Here is a 7,612-nt window from a genome sequence, read left to right on the forward strand (position 1 = left end):
ATACATCACCCTGTACTCATCATGACAGGTGTATTATTTAATCCCCATCACCTATTTAACCCATCCTCCCCTCCCCTCCCCTCTGATCACCATGAGTTCATTCTCTATAGTTAAGAGTCTGTTTCTTGATCTTATTTTTTTCCCTTTGCTCACTTGATTTGTTTCTTAAATTCCACACACGAGTGAAATCATATGGTATTTGCCTTTCTCTGACTTATTTCACTTAACATTATACTCTCTAGCTCCATCCATGTGCTTGCAAATGGCAAAATTTCATTCCTTTCTATGGCTGAATAACATTCCATTGTATATATATACCACTTCTTCTTTACCCATTCATCAATGATGGACACTTGGGCTGCTTCCATATCTTGTACAGCCGCAACTTCCTGACCGTTGCAGGACTAGGGCTCCTGTCTCTCACCTGGGCTCTCACCCTGCTCTCTATCCCCTGGGATTTTAGGGACTTTTACAGAACCAGCACCTCCAGAGTTGAGGTGGGCCCCAAAGGTTGCCTTTTCCTTTATTTTTTTTTTTAACTATTTGAAAGTTTTTATTTTTTTATTTTTTATTTTATTTTTTTTTAAATATGAAATTTATTATCAAATTGGTTTCTATAGAACACCCAGTGCTCATCCCAACAGGCGCCTTCATCAATACCCATCACCCACCCCCATCAACCCTCAGTTTGTTTTCAGTTTTTAAGAGTCTCTTATGTTTTGGCTCCCTCCCTCTCTAACCTCTTTTTTTTTTTTTTTTTTTCTTCCCCTCCTCCATGGTTTTCTATTAAGTTTCTCAGGATCCACATAAGAGTGAAAACATATGGTATCTGTCTTTCTCTGTATGACTTATTTCACTTAGCATAACACTTTCCAGTTCCATCCAGGTTGCTACAAAAGGTTGCCTTTTCCTAACTTGCCTAAAGGTGCCTCAGGGGCTAGGGAACCCCACCCCTGATCCAGTCCTTTTCCCACCAGCACCTCCTCACGCTCTGACCTTCCGATTTCTCCAACACCCTCTCTCAGCCTCTCACTCACTGCCCACTGACAGCCCACCTTACCAGCCCGGACCTGGATTCCTTCGGAACAGGCCTACTGACACCCTTACCCTAACTCCTCCCTCGCAGCCCTGACCTTGGACTCATTCTCATACAGAATAAGCCTTGGACTTATCTATCCAACCCGTCTTTGCCCCCGACTCCCAAGCCGGAGAAGGACCTCGGGTCTTCCTACAGCTCCGCCCACTGGAGGCCCCGCCCCCTCCCACGTCGGGTAGTGCTCTCACCCTATCTCTCACACGATCTGCCCTGTCTCCCAGGATTTGCGGTTTGGCCTGCCTCACTGACACTTATTGAAGTACCCGGAGAGGCAGCGAGGGCCCAACTGGGCCCTAGTTCGTGGAGAGACGCCGGCCGGCTTGTTACTGCTTAGCTCCTTCCTGTGGTTCATTGCGGCTGCGCGGCAGACGATGACAGCATCAAGTATTCTTGCGCAGAGACAAAGTTTACGGTTGGCTCCATAGCTCAGGGGTTAGAGCACTGGTCTTGTAAACCAGGGGTCGCGAGTTCAAATCTCGCTGGGGCCTGCTGCCGCGTCTTTTTTTCCCCACCCTTTCCTCAAAGGTGGAAAAGCGGAAGATGCTTGAGCCAACACGAATTTCCGCTTTTCTTAGAGACCAGGCCTTAGGCGGAGCTGCCTGTTCCTTGACACTTAGATGCCCACCGACTAAAAGTGGCTTTACTTTTTCAAGAACCAAACCCACTGCGTCCGTGACCTTTCGATCACAGGCTCCGCTGGCTCCGCGCGTCTTCTCCACAGCGGTCCTTCGCTGGTATCCTTCGCAGGCTCTCTGCAAGTTCGTGGAAGGTCTTTCCGTTCCCCTCCTCTCACCTACTCAGGCCAGGGAGTCGCCCTGGTCTCTGTCTTCTTCGTTAAGTGGGGACCACCTGTCTGTGCCCACCTCTTAACAACGCACCCTGGGAATCTATTTTAGTCTGGAGGGGGACTAGGTTTAAGCCTTACCCTTGGCTCGCCATTGCTCTCCACAATCTAGCTTCCATAGTGAGGTGGTTGTCCAGTGGGGCAGGAACATAGGGTCAACGAATTCCAGGAGCCCGGGACGCGCAGGTGCCGGAAGGTGCCGGTACGCTCCTGGCCTATCCTGGGCGTGTCTGTTCGGGTCTTGAAGCACTCTAGGCTCTTTGGATGGGAGCCGGCCGGTGCAAAGGCCTATGGCCCCCATCCACCACGCTCCCTACCGGCTTACTCCCTTTGCCTCTTCTCCGGCGTCTACCCAGGTTTCCGCAAGCGGTTTTCTCCACTCTGTTGCCCCAGGCCGGGGTTGTTTTCGAAACCCGAATCGCGATAGAGTGCTGCCAGGAGTCAGCCGCGTCCCCACGTGGGGACTTTTCTGAAGGTCCCGTTTGACTTGGAGAGAGGACTCCTGCGGGCTGGGATAGCGCGGCGGGGCATGGTCACGCCTCTGCCTGAGCCACGGCTGCCTAGTAGGGTAGTGCGGGCGAAAGCCGTGGCGGGATGGTGCCCTAGACCCTCCGTGAGCCTGGCTCTGCCTATCTGGCAGCGCCCCAGTTGTTCACTGGGGATTTAGTTTCATTTTGTACACTTGACTTCCTTTAACAGCATAAATAAATAAATCAAAGTCAGAAGGTCAGCAGTTGTGTTTTTATTGTTTTGTTTAAAAGAAAAACTAAATGGTTAAAAAAAGGCCGGAAGTAAATGGGACAATTATAGTCTTTAGGGCAGGTGTTACTAATTGTGGAAGTTTGTACTTTTCGTTATATAATTCCATAGAGAAGAGAAGCAAATGGTTACGACACGGAGGTGGTAGTAACGGAGGCCGAGGACACACGGTGGCCTAGGGCAGAAGAGAGCCCATCTAACGCTTTGTGCGTCTCGAAAAGAGACGAGGACAACGCCAACGCCTTGTGGCGAAGAGGCGGGTTAGCATTGTGTTTTCCAAGGAAAAGTCCGAGAGGAGCAGCGAATGGAGCGGTCAATGCAGAGGGATGAGCAAGATCGTGGAGTGGCAGTAGATAAATTAGCACTTTTTTCCTTGGAGGAGGTTAACCACCATTCGTCTCCCACTCATTTTTTATAACTGCCGTTGTGTAGGAAATTTCTTTGCTGGCTGCACAAAAATAAACCTTTGGACCAGCTCTGAGTGGATTTTCGTGAATTTTACAGCAGGAAATCAGAATCACTGGTTTTTGTTTTTTTACTACTGAATAATCCAGCGCAGTTAAAGTCTTTTTAGGGAAAGCAAGGCTGAGACGAGGGAGGACAGCGCCCGCACAGCCCAGGACCCTGGTTTGGCGGGAGCCGATGGCTGCTCCAGTGCAATCTCGGGACAAAGCTTCGGGGACGGAGAGCCGGGGCATTCAGCCTGCGTGCCCAGTGTGCGCGCGCGCTCTAGTGCGAGCCTCCAGGGCTGCGCAACCACCACTTCAGCCAGCCACCCCAAGGGAACGGGGTTTCCGGTCATCTTGTTTCTGCCTTACACTTCCCTACATTTTGTGAAGCTTTTGCAAATAAGGGTGTGTTGCTTTTCATGTTTTCATAAAACAATAAAAGAAAAGCTCTCGCCCTTTTACCAGGCGCCCCACCTGAAGGGACTACTACCTCGACTTCATTTCGCTTGTGGCGGCTCAGGACCCAGTCAGTCCCGCGTCCCCTCCAAATCCCGGGCGCGGTTCTCTCCAGGAGCCCTGGGCTTCTCCCGGCCTCTGAGCCCAGACCCTGGGCCTCCAGACTTGCGCCTTGCTTGGGCTCCCTTGGGCAGGGGCTCCCGGTCCCCAAAGCGGAAAGTTGCCCCTGCCTGCTGCTCCTACCTGCTGCTAGTGAGGCACTCCTTCGGATTCCAGATTACATACAGAGGGACCAAGGGACACGGACCGTTTACGCTGGGCGAGCTATCTACGGATGAGATTAATGGCAGATGCCCAGACTGTGGAGTAGGGATGCGTTGGGTGTGGGAGACTCAGATCCAGAGAGCAATTTCAATATGTCAAAAATAAAAATCTCCGTCGGTGATAAAAATTACTTCTTGGAGAATCTGATTATAAGCTGAGCAAAAAACAGCTCAGTACAAAGTGGCTCGTTGGTCTAGGGGTATGATTCTCGCTTTGGGTGCGAGAGGTCCCGGGTTCAAATCCCGGACGAGCCCGCTTTTTCAATTCTCCTAACTTTCTAGCTAGGTCCCTTATGTGGATGGTTTTGTCCTTGAACAGAGTTGGCATACCCCGGAGCTCTGAGTGTCCTGGGGTTTAGTAAGAAGAGCAGGTAGGAGAGTGAGCGAGCCGTTCCAGAACTGAGGGTCGCAGGTGAAGGGTTGGGTGCAGAGCCGTTCGCCTTCGTTTTCCGCCAGCATGGGACCTGGACCCATCTTTTCTCAGTCGTAGAACTTTGCATCTAGTGTACCCAGGGAGGCTCTCTTAATCATCAAAGGTCTTACAGGGATTCCCCAGCCAAAAGTTTCCGTAGTGTAGTGGTTATCACGTTCGCTTAATACGCGTGGAAATTCTCGGTTCAAAGCTGGGCCAAAGCAATGTGTGGGGCTTCCCCTGCCATTTTTCTTCTTACTACTTAACATTTGGAGACTCTGTAAATCAAACTTGGTCCTGATTTAGAACATCCACCATCATCTACTACTTGCAATTTACTACATTGGGGTACACTTGGAGACTCTATGGGACATACCAGGGTCCAGTTCAGGACTTCCACATCACTTCTGCTTGTACAGAGACGCGCGATCTTCCAGGATGGAGAGAAACGGTATCTACACAGCCGTTTTTCCGCCTCAGCCACGTACGCCTGTTAAATACCTCATCCCAACCCACTCACTGTCTAGGACACCAGAGCGCACGGAGACCGCACAGAGCATCCGACAATCCATAGCAGACTCACGCTGCTAAAACGGAATCCCAGACACTGAGGTCGGAGCGCTCCCAATTCTGCCTCATTCCTCTTTTGTGACCCAAAGCAAAATAGCATAAAGCACGTCAAGGAACTAGCAGCGGTGGAATTCATACCCACGCCTCCAAAGAGTCTGGAGCCTTAATCCAGCGCCTTAGACCGCTCAGCCACACTACCCTGCTGCAAAGTCCCTTTGGGTGTCTTCACTGCTGATAACTTTTCAAGGGTTTTTCAGGAAAAGGAAGCATTGAGGAAAAATTACAGGTTAAAACAGAACCGTATCCCGACCGGAAAGATTAGTTTAACCAGAGTCACAGGCAGGGAACCTGAGCTCCACGAGCGCTGTCAGAGAAGGGTACGCGAAGCGCACACCCCACGCCTTGGTTTTAGGAAAGACACTCAAGTCACTCCCACCTCTCACTTTGGGAAATGGGCCTGAACGCAGAGGAAGCCTTCTATAATCTCACCTTGTTTTTAATTTTTTTTCAAATTAAACTGTGAGTGTATATTATTTTCAGAAATTAATGCGTAGGAATCTTGCACTCCCTCTCAATTAAAAAAAAAAACAAAAAACCATAACGTTTTTTGTTGGCAATAGCACCAGCACTTTCAGAAGTGGCTGAGATCTCAGAGGCCTCCACCTGTGCAACTCTGCTAAGATTTCCCTCCTTTTCTTTCTTTTTCTTTTTCTTTTCTTTTTCCTTTTCTTTTTCTTTTTCTTTTCTTTTTCTCTTCCTTCCTTCCTTCCTTCCTTCCTTCCTTCCTTCCTTCCTTCCTAACAGCAAGCAAAAGTTTATTAGAGTATAAGATTAGAAAGTAAGAATAGTAGTAAAGCTCTGTTTACAGAGAGGGGACATTCGAAAGTGAATGCCCTGATTTCCGCCCTTTAAACAAGTGTTTCAGCTGGAGGTATCGGGTCTTGAAAAAACACACTAGATTGAATCCTATACAGGGTATCCTCCCTTCCCTCCCCATTATAAAAATCCATTAAAAAAGTAAAATCAACTCGGCAAATCCGGGAAAAAAAATAGAAAAAAATTCACCAGAAAACCCACAACTCAGAAACAACTATCAATATTTAGTGATCAGTATCAATATTCTCCGTTAACTTTTTCTTGCACCAGTAGGTCTACCTCCTATAGATACAGATTTGAGTCATGTATTTTGTTACGGCAGCTCGAACAGAAGTAGATAAGTTTACTGTTACAAACATCAATAGATTTCACTCACATTAATACTGAACAAAGAAGTCAGGCATTAAAGATCCTATTTTCTGTTGATTGCATACATAAGATATTCAAGCATGAACAAAACTAATCTCTGCTGATAGAAGTTAGAAATACTGTTACTTCGGGGAAAGAAGTGCAGGTACTGATGGCAGAGAGACAGGAGGTAACAGTTTCGGGTGCTGGAAACATACTACCTTGATCTGGGTGATGGGCACGTGTGTGTGTGTATTCACTTAGTTGTGTGCTTAAGATCTTTGCACATGTAAAAATATTTGCACAACAAAGATATTTTTCACAATAACAATTTTTTAAAAAAGAGGGGTTCCTTAATTCAAAAGGCCATTTTTAATTTTTATTACTGCATAACAAATTGCCACAAATTTAGTGGCTTGAAACAACACAAATTTATTATCATACAGTTTTGGTGGGTCAAGAGTCTGGGGACAAGTTAGCAAGGTCCTTTCCTCATGTTTCACCAGGTGGAATCATGGTTTTGGCCATTGCTGCCATATTCTCTGAGGCTCGGGATTCTCTCCCAACCTTATTAGCTGTAGGCAGACTCCAGTTCCTTGTGGTTGTGGACTAAAATCCCCATTGCTTTGCTGGCTGTTTGTTGGATGCTGTTCTCAGAGCCCTCTTGCTGGCTCATTGACCCTTTCACAATAGGACACTTTACTTCTCCCTTGAGGCCAAGAGTGCAACTTCCCCTGGTACTTCACTTTTGTCTGAGGTTTCACCTGATTAAATCAGGCCCACCCAAAATGGATTTATTCAAAGTCAACTGGCCAGTGAACTTAATTATATCTGCAAAATTGCTTCTTCCATAAAATGTATCATGATCATGGGTATGATATCCCTTCGTATTTACTCAAGGGAAGGGGAGTATACAGGGTATGTACACCAGCATGGGAAACTTGGGACCCATCTTTGAATTCTGCCTACTGCAGTTACAGACACAAGAACCAGATATGGAAGCATCTCCCAGCATAAGAGCCTTTCCAAGTTCCTTCAGTCTTTTTGTTTTAGTAACTTGTTAAAAATGTGACCCTGCAGTGAGGTGAGAGGGAGTTCTGGCTTTCCCTTCTTCCTGTGTGTCAATGCTAACTTTCTGTTTTTATTTGGCAACATGAGACTAAATGGGCTTGCTGTTACACTGCACCAAAGTGGGCAGAAACAGAGGCACCCTTGGCCAAGGTGCACCCTGGTGCTCTCCCTGCTGCTTGTGTCATGTGGGTGGTCAACTTCCTCCAGTTCTTTTAGTTCCTTAGGACTTCCATTTGTATTTTTAGAAACTCAAGGATTATTCCATCAATATGTGCACAGTATAGAAAAATTAGACAGGCATAAGAATAATTAGCATAAAGAAAATGAAAATCACCTTCAACAATGCCACCCAATTGTTAATATTTTGCTTAGAGCTTTTCAGATTCTTTTCATGCATATTTTAATACA

At 47.2% G+C, this 7,612-nt stretch overlaps 2 non-coding genes across 2 annotated transcripts; both read left to right on the forward strand.

Annotated features, from left to right (window-relative positions):
- Positions 1–1,511: 1,511 nt before the first annotated feature.
- Positions 1,512–1,584, forward strand: TRNAT-UGU (transfer RNA threonine (anticodon UGU)). The gene has a single exon. It is a non-coding gene; the product is annotated as a tRNA-Thr (tRNA).
- Positions 1,585–4,110: 2,526 nt separating this feature from the next.
- TRNAP-UGG (transfer RNA proline (anticodon UGG)) lies at positions 4,111–4,182 on the forward strand. Its single transcript has one exon. It is a non-coding gene; the product is annotated as a tRNA-Pro (tRNA).
- The last annotated feature ends 3,430 nt before the right edge of the window (positions 4,183–7,612 follow it).

Source organism: Puma concolor, chromosome A1 (genome assembly GCF_028749965.1).
Source record: "Puma concolor isolate L17-30 chromosome A1, mPumCon1.1.hap2, whole genome shotgun sequence".
In the NCBI taxonomy this organism is placed as follows: domain Eukaryota; kingdom Metazoa; phylum Chordata; class Mammalia; order Carnivora; family Felidae; genus Puma; species Puma concolor.